Source organism: Taeniopygia guttata, chromosome 6 (assembly GCF_048771995.1).
Source record: "Taeniopygia guttata chromosome 6, bTaeGut7.mat, whole genome shotgun sequence".
NCBI classification, from domain to species: Eukaryota; Metazoa; Chordata; class Aves; order Passeriformes; family Estrildidae; genus Taeniopygia; species Taeniopygia guttata.
The window spans coordinates 9,211,575-9,230,473 of NC_133031.1; positions in this window are offsets into that span (position 1 = coordinate 9,211,575).

Here is an 18,899-nt window from a genome sequence, read left to right on the forward strand (position 1 = left end):
CCTGTTAATCTGTTTCTCTGCACAATCTTAAGTGGTCTTGAATTTTTCCCTCCCTCTCATTTCTCACAGGTCAGTGTCCCAGTAGCTGGAGAGAAAGCTACCCTGGATTTTGCCTTTTGACCAGATTTATTGCCTTGGCTTGATGTTACAAACCAGAGTTGTATGTCTGCAGCATCCTTCACATGTCGTTCCAGGTGAGTGTTCCTTGGGGCTTGAGAATAGCTGTGAATCATCTAAGGAGAGTTCAGGTAAAAAACTCCTGAGTTCAATTGTTGGTTTCAAAGTTTGTTGTTTTCTAATAGAATTAATGTTCCTCAAATTTGCCTCTACACAGAAATTTTCAAGCTAAGGTTAATGACAGACTCACAAAAACTTAAGCATCAACTTCTGAGCAGGAAATTTCACTTTCAGAGTCCAGGATCAAAAGCACCATAGTAATCATTGCTCTGATGTCTCTATTGAAAAGACAGTATCATTAGTGCACTTTTCTAAGTGCTAGTTCTCTCTAGTGTGCGTCACCATTAAAACTTCCAGTACCAAAATCTATATTACTTTCCTTTTGAAATGAGGTTTCCCTCAGTGCCATCCCTGCTTGCATGAACTGTGAATGATTGGCTCTGCATGGAGCATTTTGTAGCCCTCCTCACGGAGGGAGCCACATGAAAATAAGCATTGCCATCAAGTCTGTTTTGCATACTGTAGCTGAGTGTAATTCCTGAGGCTGGCATTCACTGCTCTGCTGACCCTGATTCCCCCAGTGGGATCTGGGCAGGTTTTGTGGCAGTTTAAACAAATGTAGTGTCAAAGGATTGCAAAGGTTGCAGTTGTTATTTCTGTTATACAAGACAGAAGAACAGGAAACTTCTTTATGATATTTACACTGTTATTAAAATACGTCCTTCTTTGAAGGACAATCACTTAAGGGCCTGTCCTTATGAAGCTATTAACTCATCATTTTCAGATTATTCTCTATGGATCCCTGCTGGTCTATTAGCTGCTGCTAAGAGATCTGAGAAAGGTAATTAAGAAAGGCAAGAATATTATTATTATTATTATGCTGACATTGGGGGATCCAAAGGGAAATACCTAAGGGTCTGCAAATCAGCAGAGCAGGAAAAACACCCTGAAACCCACTGAATGAAAATTTCTAGGGAATGCATGGGCACACTGTGTGTTTTTTCAGGTCATTCTAATAGTAAATGTTTCATCTGCCTCAGCAGATTTCAAATTTTGCAATCCCATCATAGCTTGGAGGCATCTTAAGTGTAGATGTTGTAAAGGTCACATTAACTTGTATATTCCTGGCAGAAAATAACACTGAATGACTGAAATATTGGCCTGGTAACTTATATAAGCTTTTGTGAATGATGAAAAAATGCTTTTTTTTTTTCAGTAATTCTCTTTGTAACTGTTCTGCAAAGCACAAGCTTCTCAACAGGTCCTTGGTATATCTGTGATAAGGATGCATAAAGGGAAGAAACAAACAGTGTCATGTGCTCATTTGACATGAATCTACTCTTGTAGTGAAGTGTACAGATATTCTCTAGCAGGATTTAACCAGGTCTTAAACAACAACAGGAAATTTTTGATTTCTGTTTGTGTCTTGAGAATGTCTGGAAAGAACAGGTCTTGTAGAAACTTTGGTCTCTCTGTGTAGTGAAGCAGGGAATGGCAAAGGATCAAAGCTTTGCTGAGCTTGGCTCTGATCTGTGGTGCTGTCTGGCCCCAAAGCAGGTTTGGGATGAAGGTCTGGAGCTGTGGCAGTGGCATTCCCAGTGGTGGCTGGGACAGCCTGGTTATTCCTGCCCAGTCCAGAAGGATCTGCAGGATCTGGTGTGTCCTGTGGGCATTCCTGGCTGCAGGTGGAAACAGGAAAAATTAATTCAGGCTGTGGCTGCTCCCTGTTCAGTGCTGCTCCTCTTAACGAGTGGCAGGAACGGTCTGGACTTCTCCAAATCAGAATCAGTCTCATCTCCTCTGCGGCCTTGGGAAAAATGTAGATGGAAGTACAGTACACAGAGGAGCCATCTGTTTCCAGATTTATAGTCTCCCTCCCCCCAAATTTAAGTTCCTTTTGTTCTAGGGAGGGTGAGGAGTTTGTGTAGCCCCAGAGTGTGCTTTACTTGTGCAGCTGAACCCTCCTCTGCTTTGTCCTCTCTGTGTTTGCTGTTCTGCGCAGGGCAAATTTACCAAGAAGCTCAGCTGGGGCTGGGAGCAGCTCCTCTGACTTGGAAAATGCCTCTGAATAAATTACCTACTGTGAAAGAACAACACATATTCTGCCCAAGAGCCAGAAAATGAAACAATAAAGGGTGTTCTTGGAATAGTTCTTAAGAACCTGGTACCCTGAAGGAAAATGAGACTTCTGGAGGGTGAGACAGAGAATCCATTTTAGGAACCTGCCTCTCCTTTCAGTAACTGTACATGGAGCTATCAAACTGAGAATGTCTAAAGTTAAATGGTGTGAATACCTGTCAGTGAGCAGCTTTCAGGGTGCTGAGCAGCACAGGGACAATTTTTTGATAATTTTTGGGTTACTATTAACACTTCTTATTCTCTTCTGAGAGCAAGAGCATTCCCTTGAGCTCAACACTTCTTGCACTGCATGGGCAATGTGAAAGGGCTCTAACATTTCATTTGTTTCCCTCTGTTGTTCTTACATTTGTGTGGCTGCATTCAAGTTTGTTTCCACGCTGAATGTGTGTGTTTCTATTAAAACAAAACAAGAACTGGTCTGAGGAATGCAAGCACTTGTGGTGAAATTCATATTATTTTATACAGAAAACAAGATTAGATGTTCATAGGAGCATCTTTAGGCCCTGCAGCCAACAGATATGTAGGATTATCAACATGTCCCTGCAAACAACATTTTTTGTAACAAAGCAATACTCACGGATACTGACACTTCTAAATGAAGATGCTGAAAACAAGATCTTTATTTTGGGCTGTTTAGGAGCCTGCCTCATAGAAAGCTGACTGTTGCCAAATGTCATGGGAATTAAACATGTCACTGAAGTGTGCAAGTTCCTTCATGATGAAGTCTCAGATAAATTGGAAGCATCTCAAACTTATATTTTGGGAAAGCCAAGTGATTTTCAGATGGAAATGAATGGAAATTAATTCAGGGTGTAGACTTAAACCCAGCCTCTAGGGGCACAGCAATTGTGCCTTTTAGGAAATGGCCTCCTGCTCTTTGCATTTTAACTGTCTGTAATTACTTTTGTGGTTTGTTGGTTGTGGAGGAGCTTGACAAGCTGGGAATTGGCAGATTCACTGTTGCCTTTATTTACAGTGCTTTTGCCAAGTTATTAAGTCAGCTATAAGAGGTTTTATCCTGACAAAGCTAATCCCTTGGTATGGCCAGACACTGCATTTCCCTTTTAGCTTTGCACTACTATTTAAAACTGTTTTGGCTAAGATTTGGATTTGCATGAATTGTCAGAAAACCACCAAAAATCAGTATGGATAATCCAGGTTTTCTCTCCTCCATCTGTCATATTTCATCTTTTCTCACAATGAGCTGTGCAAAGCTGATTATGTCTAGGGCATTCTGCGGTCCTGGCTGACTGGAGTTGCTCCAGTGGGGATATTTGGGTGCTGCCAAAGGGACAGGGAGCAGGAAATCAGTCCTGCAGGGGGCTTGGAGACAGCCAGGTGATGTCACACTATGACACAAAATCACTCTGCACTCAAGATGCAAGAAGGAAAAGAGGAAGTTTTATTTCTGACCTCACAATATATAGAATTCCAAAAGTGACAGTGGATTGGAGGGTGAAATTGCCACCTCTCCAACCACACTGGTCAAACCAACAGTTCATCAATTCTCTCTCCCACAAAGAAGAATGCAAAACAATCATTATTTATATGAACAGTGTGTGAGAAACTCCAGCAGAAATATATAAACATCAGAAGGCATAGAAAACTTTTAAAAGAACTTGAGAACTTTTAAAAGAACAGTGTGACAAGGTAGCAGCCAAGAGCTTTCAGAGTCTGTTGGATATGTTTACCCCATGAATGCTGCAATATCCCATCCTGAGCACTCGGTGTGATCTGCCTGGCTCTGCCAGCACTGCCTGGGAAGGAGGAGGAAGGGCAGGTGCAGAATGCCCTAGTGGTGCTGCTGACCTCCAGGGCTGCTGAATAACCACCCTGGGGCAGAGATGGGCTTTGGAGAGTGCCCAGGGACTCTTTGACACTGGGTGTAATGCAAATGCTAATGCATGTTTTTATCATTATTCTGTAGGTCCTTGTACAATTAGGCTCTGACCTCATCAGAATAATATTTGAATTGGAAACTAGCAAATATCTAACATCCTTGCACTGGAATTTCCTCAATTCTATTAACCCCGGATATATTAAAAACTGGCATTAATGGTGATTCTCTGGCACCAGCAGAATTTAAAAGTGCTTTACACTTTCTGCAAAGTGACTTATAAACTCTGGGATAAAACCTGTAGTAGCTGCTGCAGCTGGAGCTCTTGTCCTTTCTGCCACAGATCACAGAATCAGTTGAGCTTCAGATTGAGTCCAAGCTGACTTAGAGAAAGGAGAAACTTGCTGAAAAACTTTCCTGTTGCCAGGACTAGGCAGTCTTCATGAGATTCACACAGACCCAGTCCTGAAGCCTATCCAAGTCTCTGTGGATGGCATCTCTCCCCTCCAGTGTGTCCATCACACCACACAGCTTTGGCCATCAGCAAACCTGCCGAGGGTGGGCTGATCCCACTGTCAGTGTCACCAGCAAAGACCTCAGTGCTGGTCCCAGTGCCAATCCCTGAGGAGTTGTGCTCCTCTTGGAACTTGAGTCATTGAGCACAGCTCTTTGAGTGTGATTGTGCAGCGCCTCATCCACACATCAAATCCAGTGTGTGAACCAACACACAGAGGCAGCCAGGGCAAGCACCAAGGCCCAGCTGCACTACAAAGAGCAGATTTATTTCATTGCCTCGCCAACACCACCAGGAGGACGAGGGACACAGGCACGTGGGGACACAGCATCTCTCAGGCTTTGTTCACCCTAGCAAATACTAGTTTTTCCCACTAGCATTCCCAGCTGCTAGGTCACTTTGAGTGAAAGTACTCCCTGCTCACTAAATCTTCTGGGTTTAATCCTTTTTTCTCAGCAATGTCTCAATGTCAAATGCTTTGCACAAGCCCAAGTAGATGCCATCAATTGCTTTTCCCTTATCCACTAACACTACAACTATGACAGTCTGCCATCAAATCTGTCAGGTACCACTTGCCCTTGGTGAAACCATGGTGGCTGTCACCAGTTGTGTCCCTGTGTGCCTTAGCATGATCTTGTCGGGCCCCAAGGTGAGACTGACCAACCTGTAGTGCTCCAGGTTTTCCTTTTTTTGTTTCCTTTTTAAAAATAGCGGTTATATTCCCCCTTTTCCAGTCAGTGGGACCTTCACTGAACTGCCATGACTTCTCAAACATGGTGATTGTAGCATAGCCATATCCTCTGCCAGTTCCCTCAGGACCTGTAGATGCATCTCACCAGATTCCAGAAAATACTTCCATGCTGCAGCTCCCAGCAGCTTGGCTTGTATCTCAGTGGTAAACTGGTGTTTAAGAACAAATTCATTTTGACTGATATTTAAATAACCCACAATTTCATCCCTGAATCGAGGATCTTGCACTCTAGGGTAGATTACTTCTGTGAATATTTGATCCTCATTGTCTCAGTGAAATAAAGGCTTGTTCATACAGCTATGAAGCATTACTAAGTGGCAATGGCACACAGAGTGGTCTTCATTAGAGAGCACTGTTAATTACAATGCCAGGCAATTTGCAGACCATCTATTTTGACTGTAATTATGATGTCGCTTGCAATATCTATATCTGAGACTATTTTCCTCTAACTAGGGCTCAATTCTTTTGACTCAGCAAGGAACCTCTCTTGATTGTGGAAATAGCTCTTTTCCTGTCTCCATGGGCAGAGAATAAGACAGAAGGGAGAGAAAATTTGGGAAACAGCCAGCAGTGGAAGCAGGCAGTGAGCCCTAAGTGACTGTGTGGGCCTACACTACAGAGGGAGCATGTCTTGAATGCAATATAATTTAAAAATAGGATTAAAACAGGTCTGTTTGCTGCTTTGCTTTTTGCTCAGTGCAACATGTGTTAATTAGAGCTTTAGCAAAGCTTCTCAGTAAACAGCATTTTCTCTCAAAGAGAGACAAGCAAGCAGAGGGGGAATTTTGATGTTGGGAATAAGGTACTATGAATAAGAATCAGCAGCAATGGGTTTAGTTTAAGCTAGACTGGAATTTATTGCAGCTTTATGTTTTTATAAAGGAAACCTGTGTGTCAGCTTCTAGTGGTGACAGGGATGCTGAGAATTGGCAAGTGAGGATAATGTGATAATATAGAGACACCAGGGAGCATGTGTACACAAAAATGCATCTCAGTCAGGCAGAAGGCCATGCTGTGATTTCAGTAAAAAGCTGTGACAGAAAATCAATAGCTTTGAGAAAGGCCCATGGTAAGGCAACAGCATTATCTGTGTGCTCTGCATTCTGCTTCCTCCTTCTTTCCCTTCACAGAGACAGAGCTGCATGAGCTCATGTTTGAGTTTTGTTAACTCTGTGCCTGGGCAGCTCAGGAATCCAAAGTATGGGCAAAGCAGGCAGCGGGGATGGAGAGCAGGGAGGGAGAGTCAGGCAGGGCATTGGTTCATTGAGAGGCTTTGGGTGCATGCAGACTCCCAGCAGTCATTCCATCCCAGCTCTGCTCTGCTCTTCAGAAACACTTCCCACTGTGCCTCAGAGCAGCTTCGCTCTGCTCTGCTTTGATGTGTGCATCAACAGCAAGTCCCTTCTCCAGGTGCCCACACAGGGCAGGACATCCTGGCAGGATGATCTGGCCAAGTAGTTCCAGGTTATGGAGTTCGTATTAGGCACCAACTTCAAGTGAGGTTTTCTAGGATGTTTTGGTGATGTTTTTGTTTGTTTGTTTGTTTGTTTGGGTTTTTCTGTTTGTTTGTTTTTATTCTTCTCCAGCTCCATTCTTTGTCTAAAATGGCAGTATACAAATCGTTAATGAAAAGCAGAACAAAGCTAATACTGCTCAGTATTAGCTGACACATGATTTGTAACTGTTATTTTATTTCAGTTTGTTATGCTGCCTCTGTATTTTGTCCATAGGCATGCAGTACACTCAGAGGGGATGCTGACATTTGGGTAAAGAGGTCCACCAATAACATTCAAAGGGAGTAGACTTTTATTTAAATGCATGTAAGACTGAATATGATGTAGAGGAAATCTGCAGGAGAGGATGAGTGAAAAGGATAATCTCTCATCTGATTGGTGAATAGGGCATTGCTAGGATTGATTCTTCTTTTTTTTTTTAATTGAAGATGATACAATGTCTCGCTTGTAGATGATGTTCTAAAGCCAGGAAATCTCTAAAGTTTCATTAATCTTAAATATTTCCATGTGCTTGGGTATATAAGCATTTTAGAATTGGAAGACCTTTCCCATGTTGGCACAGAAAGGTAATGTTAGCAATCCCATATCATTAACTGATAATATACTTGGTCTCTCTTGCTGATAATACTGAGAAATAGATGATTCTCTAGCACAGAATTAGATAAGTGGCAGCAAAGAGAAATCATGTTCTTTTTGCTGACACTTCTGGTTGCTTCTCACCTCACCCAAGAACTCAATTCTTTCTCTATGCAAAACTCTGAGAAACAGCCACAGACTTGGTCATTAAAAAGAGGTGGTTCTAATTTTATTTTTATCTGTGAAACCTTCTTTTTGTCAGAGCTTAATATTTCAATACCTCAGTGCATAAAAGATTATTCAAAGAGTTACACAGTGAAAAACTCAGAGGAAGAAGAGGGCATTCTCTGGCACCTAGGAAAACCTTCCACGAATAAATACAACATAATGATTGCTTTGTTCTAGGCTATGTATCCTAAAGTTCAGGCAGGTGTTTGTTAGCTGGAAAACATAAGGCAAAGTTTGTTAGGGTTTTGTCCTTTGTGCAGCTGAGCTGCACAAAACACATGAAGTGCAAGAAAGTAAGAACATGCTATGTATTTAATCATTAAGCTTTCAGGGGTGCTGGGGTTAGCTGGTGTCTTAATTGCCTTCCAGTCATAATTAGATCATAGTGTGGGTCACAAGTACTTGGAGAAGTGTTTGAGAAACAGAAATGCCTTCACAGTACCAGTAGGGTAGGGCTGGGCCTGGGTGACTGTAAATTTCTGATCAGTGCCACATTCAGATTTGCTTGGGCACGAACTGAGCAACCTTTCCAGTCTCCTAAACGCTCTGAAGTGCTCCTGCATCCCAGGTGGGAGACTGGAGCCTGCTGGATTCACTGATCATTTCTTTCCTCAGCCCCCAAACATATAACTCACTGCTCTTGAGCAGCCAGGGCATGAGGAAAATTGGAACTTGGGACTATTGTAGCAGGAGAGAACCCCTTTGTGAAAGTCTTCCTCAGAGATCCCATCCCCACAGGCTGAATCACAGCCCAGGTCAATCCCAGCTAGAGCAGCCATGAGACCTTGCTGTGGGAAATGGAGAGCTGAGGATGAAGTGCACAGAGAAGCAGCACACAAATCTCTGACTGAACTGGCATGAAAGCCTCAGGGCATTGGAGCATGGCATACCAGCAGGATTTAGAGGTGGGAAGGGAGGCATTGTGATGGGACATTGCTCCCTAAGGTTGCTCACAGTCCCTTGAAAGTCCCTTGGGTTTGTTTCCTTGGTCTGTGTTTGTTTATTCATGTTAATGGCTGAAAGCAGGGATGACTTCTACTGCATGTAGTCAATCACATTTTCTGTGAGCTGTCCTAAAACTTAATTATTTTATTTATTTTATTATTTCTCCTCTTTTTGGATTCCTAAAAGCCCTGCAATTTTTATCATTGTCCCTTGTATCTTTCTGCTTCAGAGTTTTAAAATATCTTGAGGTTAATATGTACTGTATGTACATACTTGTGTTGTGTTAAATTGTTATTCACTTAAATAATATGCTTTTGTGCATTTTAAGGCAAATGATTTCTAAACAAGAAATGTCAAGCTGAAATCTGAGGTTGGATCTTTAATAACAGATTAAGAATCAGTGGTAGCTCTGAAACACTTGTTTTCAAAATAGAAAACATATCGAAGTGGATTGTGCCCTTGGGGTAAAATTATTTTTGGTAATTTGGTTTCTGCCAGCTCACCAGAAAGCTCTCAGTCAGTGAGCACTTTCCAGAACAGCATTAAATAGCATTGGTAGGAGTTGCAAAATCTTGCACTAATTGGCTTGCCAAGGCCCCAGCTCACTCAGCAGAGAAAACCTGCTTTCATTAGGTGAGCAGAGCACTTCATTAATACTTAAAAAAGGTGGGTTAGTCTGTTCAGAGACTGCAGGCTGGAAGGGAAAGGCTGTCACTTTTGTAGCTGCAGAACTCCTAAAACCATCTGTGGGGTCTGAGAAATGTGCCTGCACTGAGCTGCCAGTGTCCCTGCTCTGTACAGCTCACACAGACAGAAGGATCTGCTGAAACCCCCCATCATTTCTGGCTTTCAGCTGTATTGTGGAGCTGGATACAAAGCCACAGCACTGCCATCCTTGCTGGTTGCTGATGTTTAAAAATAGAGGTCAAGATGTGCACGGAGCTTCTTTTGATGTGCCACCCCAATTGACTTCACATCCAGAGCAGGTCCAGCACATCCAGGTGGATCTACCCCAGCACCAGTGGTACAGCCAGGGGCAGGCAGGCATGTGAATCACTCTGCTTTTATTGCAGGTGTGAGGCTTGCTCAGGAGGTGGAACTTTCAGGTCACTTATGCCAAATTCACTACTTGCATAAGTTAACTGCTGAGCTGCACTTTTCTGGAATGGTGCTGTCTTTGCTAATTTGATGCTCTGCCTCTTGGAGAAAACATAGATTTCCTGTCAAAATTGGCATTATCTATTCAGCAGAACTCACCTTTCTTCCTGATGAGTCACAAATTCTTCTGAGCAAAACAGTATTTTCAAGGATGTTATCTTATGCTATACATGGCGTGTTTGGGGTGAAATACATTTTAGAGAAACAAAAAAATACTTTGCCCCATGCTTTATCAGTTCCAGGAAGGTCCCAACCAGGAATGTACAGCCAACAGAAAATGGGGCTGTGCTGTTGGCCAGATTGCCTACAGAATTCTGGTTGTGCATGAAGGCACTGTTGGATCTCAGACATCCTGATGTGCTGCTCAAGTGGAAGACCTGCAGCCACAGCCAACGATCAGTGTCCCATAACTGAATCCATCCTGGAGTGTTTGGCTTGACACTGAATTTGCATCATGACAGTGAAAAATGTTGCTTAGCAATCTACACTGCAATGGCAAAACTTTAACCTGCATTCTATTTGCTAAGGGTCATGCACAGGGTCTGGTTGCAGGAATTATCAGCCACTTCCTCACAAGCAAGAATGGACTTCCTGAAGCATAATTAATTCATTGGTCTAAGGCAAATCTCTCTTCCTCAGGGTTCAGTGGTGTAGGTCTTTATCCATGCTTTCCAAAAGTAGTTAGATCTAATTGCATTATAATCTGCTTAAAATTATCTTTACTCGAAGTCAAGCAGTCAAACATAATAAACAGAGTAGTTTTTTATTAGAGAAATCCTGTTGTGTTAAAAAACCCCAACTGTCAGGAGCTGGCTGCTTTCAAAGAATCCTTCAAACCAATTATTTTGAATGTTAACTGACCTAACTATAGATTTCTCATTTCTATGATTTCTTCCTTTTTTATTTGAAGTATTTCATTTTGATTCATTATGTTGTAACATAAAATGAAATTTGGGATGACAGATTTTCATATACAGTGTGTTTTAAATTATGAAAGGCAGGAATAAGCAGAGGTAAATACTTCAAGAAGCTTATGATGATATTTTTGACTCATGGAGTTTATATTCTCTGGCATTTTTGAGACCTGGAAGTTGAAGACAATGGCATTCTCTCTGTATCTCTGCATCCTTCCTTGTCCCAGCTTTTTTGTACTGTAATTTCACTTGTCCTGTCTTTGTGTTGTTATCTGCACACTGTTCTGATCCCTGTTTCCTTCTGCTTCTCTCTAAATAACAAAGATCATCTTATTTTTTAATATATTTAAAAATTCATAACAGAGCCTGAGGCCTTTAGATGAAAATACTGTGTTTCTAATAGGAGCTTCCTAAATACATTTTAGCTCCTGTCCATGCTGCCATAAACCAATGCACAAGTGCCTAGGATTGCTCACTGGGAATATTAAGAACTTGGATGTGGTTTGTATATCTTGCACCTGTAGTGACTTTTTGACTTCCCTGCACTGTAATTGCACTGAGTTACATCCCTTTGAAAAGCAGGTGAGCAGACTGCAGAGAAAATACTTGCCTGTTTTCCTCCATTAGCTTCTGCATGTTTGGCTCACTGGGGTCCCAGAAGGGAGGAGATTGCTCTTCCACAATGAGCAGCTTTTGGGGCTGGGGGGAGAAGCCTGGGGAGTACAGGGCAGGTCAGGAGCACTCAACCAGCAGCCTGACACAGTCTGAGGTCATGGTGAGAGGAGAGAAGAGCAAAGCCAGTTTGGGAAGAAATGCAAAAAGGATGATTTCCCCACGGGAACCCACAAATAAGTGCTAATCATCACCCAGCTAAAGGCTGAGCTGGACCAAGCCTGACTGCAAGGACATAAATGACAGGGCAGAGATTGTTGCTGCATCTCGTTTTTTCTTAATGTGAGTCATTCTGGGTTCTCCCTCTTAAAATGCCTTTTGGTATTCCTAACTCCTCTGGGATTTTATAAACTCTTTTGTAATCTCAGGGAGTGTGTGTGGATAGTTTCACTTAATCCTTGCCTGTTTGTGCCACAGCTGTGTTTTAGTGGCTGCTTGCACAGTGTCTGATGGGAAAGAAGGTCCCGAGCATTGGTGAGACCAGCCAGCCATGGTGTGTGCTGAGGGTCCTGCATGCTGTGAGGTACCTCAGCCACCCTCTCCCAGCCCCCCACACTTGTCAGACCTGTTCCATTTGGCTAACCCAGCCATTTCTTCTGACTGAAACAAGAAGGGCTCCTCCAAACAGCTCTGCCAGCAAAAGTGAGGTCCCCAGTTCAGCAACAGCTCTCAGAGAGATGGTGGCAAGAAGCTGAGGGCTGAGAGTAGTGGTTGAACCTCCTGTTTTGTTGTAGCTGATGTTAACCTGCAAACAGAATGATGGTACAAACCCAAAGCACGTCTGGATCACAGAGGTGTCCCATATTCCCACTGTTGCTGTGCAGGAGATGCCCAGCTGCAGTGTGTGTTCAAACCAGCTGCAGGAGAAACGGGTTCAGAGCAAGAGACAGCCTGCCATGGTTCTGCAAGTTTGGGTTGAAGCAAAAGGCTTTTGCCCTATGAATGACTCCTTTGTTTATTGTCAGGCCCTGCACTCCCACATGCAATCAACTCCCTAAAACTTAAATCAAATATTAAAATGAGTGGTTCATAAGTCATTCAAGTGTTAAGTTAGCAGAATCTTTTAGCTTGCCCATTTTAACAAACTGTCATCCTGATGCTCCTGGCTTTGACACCTCAGTGACAAGTAATTCCATAAGATAGATGTGCGAGTTCAGGGACCTCGGAGCACTTAAGTTGCCACTGTAATGTTATAAATATAGAAATTCCCTGTACTAAGTGGCTCTAATGTGATTCACCCCAACACACACAACTCTGCTCTACTGAAATCAGAGGAGCTGCATGAGGGTGGCTTCAGGGCAGGTTTTAGAGCCAGCAAAAGCTGGAGTTGCCCAGGGCACTGGGCTGCCTTCCCTGCCTCAGCTGGGGCAGGGGGAAGAGCTGGGAGGGCAGGACAGACGTGAGGCAGCCATCCCTGCCCAGCCCTGCTCAGGAAAGGCTCCCCACGGGGGCTGGGGCGTTCCTCAGTTCTGATTCCTCCTGCCCCTGCACACAGCTGGAATGGCACAGCCAGCTTTGCCCCTTGGTGCACTGGGAGTGAAGTCATGTAACTCCAGGGCAGGGAGGAGGGAAAAAGAGTCCATAGGAGGAGCTGGGCTGTTGGAAACCAAAAGGATTCTTTTGTCCTGCTTCCCACAGATCTTTTGAAATCTTTATCCTTTTGGGAGAGTTTACAGAGTTCAGTCTGTTCAGAGGAGCAAGGAGACAATAGCAGGGCATCTTTCATCAAGTGCATATGCAGTGTGGAGGGAAAACTGAAGAAAATTAGAGAGCTTTTGTATTTATTACAGAAAGATTTCTCTGCACCACAGAATGAAGGAGTGATGGCAGCATGTGTTGGGACTCCTGGACTGGAGCACCCTAACCAGGGCAGGTGTTGGTTGTGATTGAAGAGGTGGTGGCACAAGTTGTGACATATGTGGTAGCTGCAGCACAAAATCCTTCCAGGTGCCAGCCACTAGCAGAAGCTGGAGTAGAAGCAATGTTTGTGCTTTTTTTTTTTTTTTTTAAGGTGTAGGAGCATCAGGCAGTGTACCAGAAAGGCGCCTCCAGTTTCTATCCATTTTTTTGTAGAGAAAAATTCCTGCCAGACCTTACAAACTTTGCCTGGATGTAATGCAAGATGAAACAAAGTCTGCTCTCTACATGTTGGATGCCAAAGAAAACTGAACATAAGGGACACATTTTAATTAACTGCTACAGTAATTTATTGAGGAAAGTGATTTGTTGATCACTACTCACAGTCTTTAAATAAGAATTTGCTTTCTAAGAGGAGTGCTTTTAGTGCAGCCACATTTGATTCCTTTTGGTATAGGAAAAGCTGGGGAGCATTCCACATACTCTCAAGCAGATCTGATGAGGTGGTTGCCCCAGTTCTCTCTACCCTCAAAATTAAAAATTGTTAGCATCTCCTGCTCATATAGTTCAGGCTAAAATTAAAAGATAAAACATGTTGTGTGTAATGAGGTATTGTATTTTATTCTAAATCTGTTTGTTCATTTTTTGTTGGAGAGGCAGGTGATGCATCTCCAAGCTGAAGTAATGGGTGGAGCTTCTCAGTTAAAATCAGAACTTTCTGATCTTTCTGCAAGAGAAATAAAACTTGGTGGGACCAATTCTTACATCTCTGACCTCTCTGGTTCCCCAACACTGAACTTATATTTCCAAAATCTCTTTCCAGTGCAACTGGGGTGGTGGAAATGTGGATGTCTAGAAAAAGGAAGCTCATAAATGGCTGATTATATCATTTAGACTTAAAGAAATCACTGCTGTTCGCGTCATTAAAAGAGTTGGGATGATTTTGCCAGTATTTTTGTCTTGTTCTCCCTCGTACAGAATGATGCCAGTTGTAGGTTAAGTGCTTGTATAGGTGATGTATTAATATTAATAGGTTATTGAACAGGGATGGATGTTGATCAGACCATTTGTTTCATATGCACTGCTTCAATTATGTTATTGCTGTAAGCTTTCCTATTAATTAGCTTAGAAGGAGTAATTTCCCAACAGATGATAGGAGCCAGCATGTAATGAATGTTTCTGACATTAAAAAAATTATTGATGGAAATTATCTACATTGGATATCATCTGGAATAAAATATATATATTACAGTTATACCTTTTGATCAGCTTGTAATAAATAATGAAAAATTATTTACCATATCCTCTCACTTTTATTTGGTAAGTTTGCCTAAAATTTACAAAAGTTTGTCTCCATATGCTTGAACAAAATTAACTTGTTTGAGGTGAATTATTTTTTGTTGAGCCCAGGCAAAAAAAAAAAAGAAAAAGAGAAATGTTTCTTTAATTTATTTTTAGGAGAAATTATTTTTAAACTATTCTGTGAAAAAGATCTGGATTTGGATGGATTTGAGACAAGAGAAGCCTGCTGTTTATTAGCTACTCTCTGCAAGCTGGTAGTTCTATTACATAGGGATTTTGCTAATAGGTGGTGAAATTTTTTGGGTCACATGGATTGCTTTTTCATGAATTCTGGGGGTTTTGCATTGAATGAGCCTGCAGAGGTTTTCAAATCTGTGACTGGAAGCTTTTCCCAAACAGTTTCTTCTCAGCTGGAGAAAATTGTGTGTTGCTATTTCAAAGTCTTACTGGCAAGGCACTTTGGTCAGTACAGCATGATTCTCCTCTCCTTTGAAAGACAATTTCTCACCAGATGGGAGCATACTTGTCATTTGAATCTTTTGAGCTCCCTTTGAAATTCTGAGGCAGTTAATTTGCAAAAACCAGGGATGTGCAGTTCCTGTGCATTCAGTGAGCTATTAGAGACTCTCATTTTTGGCTGTCTCCCTCCTGTCTGCATCACCAGGTTATCTCTGGATGTGTCTGGGGGGACTGCTATCTTAATCATGTGAGGAAACTGCTTTTAGCTGGTTTATGTATCAAAAATGTCTCAATGGATTTTCTTACAATTGTTACCTTTTAGAAGAGACAAGAATTAGAAATTACGATTTGTGAAATTCTGCTTTTCCTCTGAGTGATTTTGAATAATCCAATGTCATAGAAATCACTCTGTCATTCCAGTGTCACAAACAAAAACCAAATTTATAATCTAGTAGTTCATGGTGTAGACTTGTTTGAGTTTGCATTATCTCTGTAAAAGACTAGGGTGTGCAAAAACAAACATGAGCTTATGGAATTCTATATATTTTTCTCTGGATAACCTAACAAGCCACACATAAATACAATGTTTATCTTCCTAGATACTGACCTGTAAAGTTATGATGCCTGAGAAGGCATTAGTGATCTTGGTCATCTTAAAGGACTTTTTTTGCATCTGTTGCACACTGAGCCTTAGAGTGTGTATAACTAAGTAGGCTCTGGATTATGAGAGGGTGGAGCTAGAATAATGGAAAATTATGCTCTCTCATCCTAAAGAGACTGGATCCTCCCTTCATTTCCCCCTCACAACAAATAGAATTTCATCACTCCCATTGTCTTTATCTTGAGGTTCTCTTTCCTTGTGGTGGCTTGGGCAATGAAGGAACTTTACCTAAAACTCCAGACACTCACATAGCTGATCTTTCAGCAAACCCAAACTGTGGAAACGCAGAGGGAAAGGTGTAAAAGTAAATCATCTCTCTGCAGAAGCCCATCCAGATGGATTCTGGGTGAGAGCTGAGGTGTTTGATCAACTCTGAGATCCTGTAGCCCCCTGATATAAGTCTCAGTCCACCTATATCAAAAGAGATGATCAGAGCACAGTCCTGACAGTCCCCTCTTTGAAGGTTTCTCTACTTTTATTTTCAGCAAGTTTGAGCTTTTGTCTTCATCTTTTTTCCAATCAGATCTGGAGAAATGGTTTTTCTCCCTATGGTGGGGTGGCTTTGATGAAGCAGCACTGTTCTGTGTTAATGGAAAGGTATTATTCTTTCTTAATTTCATCTGAGTGATTTATCTGTTTGGACATTTGTTGGCTCCTTCCAACAATGGCAGCTGACTTATTCAATAAAAACTGAGTCTTATGTCCTTTTACAAAGATCCAGGGATTTGTAAACTCCCTGTTGTGCCAGGCCTGTGGTGAAGAGGGGACTTGTTGCTGTTCTTTGTAAATACTGGCTCTCATTACACTTCATAACCTTCACACCTAGCTCATAGGAGCCACATTCTCCCCACATTAGAAAGGTGGTAGAGTTTTCAGGAGCTGTAGATTAATTACAAAACAACCCATAATACAATAAATCTACCATGAGCCAAGGAATAAATAATGTCTTTGGGCTGCCTGCTCAGTGCTCATGTGCTACTTCAAGTGTACTTGTAGCAGTTATTAATAATAATCATCATAGCACAGCTGTCAGTGGGTACAGAAATGTCTGCACCCTGGAACTTCTCATCCTTGTGACAAGGTGTTGAATTTAATTAGAGAAGCTTTGGTTTTGTTTGTATTTATCTGTTGTGAGAAAAGGTAGAGGAATGAAAAGCAGTGGGAATCCATATGGGATGGCGAACAGGAACTCCTCTCCTCTGAGCATGGCAGTAGCTTTATTTTGAACGTGTGAAACAGGTGGGGAGTGATAACCTTGTGCTCTGTGTTGGTCCAAATCCAGCCTGGGCTTCAAGCTGGTTATTGTAAGCAGCAGCAAGACCAAAGTTCCCCCAAATCTCCTTTTAGCAATCCCAAACTTTGGTGTAAAACAGGAGGGGGAGGAGGGCTGGTGTGTGTTCACACACAGATTTTTGCTGCTTTTCCACCACTGAGCACTCCTGAGGCTGGAACAGAGCAATCTGCATGCAGCCCCACAGCCAGCACTGACAGAGCTCTTCAGGCCACTCTGCCAATGCCCACCCACCAGCAGCACCTTTGCTGGGCATGTTCAAACAGCCTCTCACATCTGGGGCCTTCAGCTGGGAGAAAAACAATAAAATCGCTTTAAAAAATGTTTGTTCGGTTTCAGCTGGGAGGAAGGTGGAGAAGATGAGAGGGGTTGAAATATTATGGGTTGTCAGAAACTCAGCAGGAACCTTGGAAGGAAGAGAAGAGGATGTGGATTGAAGAAACTGGAGCCCTGAGGGCAATCCTCTAAAAATATATTAGAACAGTACTGTCAGTAATAGTATTCTCAAGACATGCAAGTCCTGCACTCTTAATTGAAAAGTGCCAGGGGTAAGGTGCTCACCTTGAAATTCATTATCTATTAAAATAATTTCTTTTATTTTCTACTGCTAAGGCCTTGTTTTAAACTGAAGTAAGAGCTGGAGTCTGAAATGCCATTTTCTTGTTGTTCTGAGGGCCAGATCTTTCAAAGGGAATGGTAGAGTACAGCTAATAGAGCCTGGTTATTTAGGGTATATATTTATGGTTTACCAATTATTTAGTGCCTCTAAGTTTAATAATATTCCTCTTATCCTCTCAAAATACGAGAGATTTGATCATAACTCTAGTTTGCGTGTGTGTGTATATATATGTATATATCATTTGTATGTGTGTATGTATATATCATTGCATGTATCTTTGGGCACTACTGTGGTTTGGGGACTGCTTTAGGGATTTTGTGCTGAGGTGGCTGAGGTTGAACTAAACAAAAAAGCAGAAAAAGAGAGAACTATAACTTCTCAGAACAGATTGAGAAGAGAAGCATAAAAAATTCAGTGACATATAAAATCAAGTGCAGAGTCTTATACACACCCAAAGCTTATTGAATATGATTATTGATTACTACATTTTCTTCTGATTATGAAATGAGAGAAGATTTTATACTAGGATTAAGAATCTGATATTCTCTTCTTAAAGTTCAGAGCACACAGTTGAAAAACTAGAAGACAGACAACCCAGGAGAGTTGGTTCCCAGGACAGAGATAAGGTCTTCTCTGTCAGTTGAAGGCTGAAGCCCAGGGGATGTGGTGATATTGAGTAATTCATATCAATCTTTGCAGAGCAGAAGAGAAACTGAAGACTGGGAGGAGCAGTAGGGTGTTACAGCTTTAAGGCCTCCTTTACTTATCTCTGGGCTCACACTGAATCCAGAGTTCAGTTCAGCAGTTTGTAAAATCAATCTCTTTGTTCCCGATTCACCTTCAGATCCTTTGGCATCTCATCATCAGCCCTGTGATTTGGGAATAAGGCAGCCATGTGTGTCTAAAGACAGCAACTCGTAGCAGAGTGTTGCTCTGGTTTCTTCTGGGCTCTATTTGCCCGGTTATCTCAGTCCCACGAAGCAGGAGCTGGCTGAGCAGTGAGCTGGGTGACCCTTCTGCACCTCTGTGCACTGCTGGGAGTGGCAGCACTCATCTGACTGCTGCTGTTGAGACTGGCAAAGCAATTGGCCTGCTCAAACTGGTAAATACTTCATGCTTCCTGAGCTACATAGCAGCTACAGGATTAGTCTGGTCCTGTTTTGGTTTCCCTTCTGCCTTGCCAGAAGGCAGGAAGGTAACTGCCCCTCTGTGACAGTCACATTCTCTGGACACAGAGACACAATTCTGTCTCTCAGGAGAAGCACAGAGAGAAGAGAAAACAATC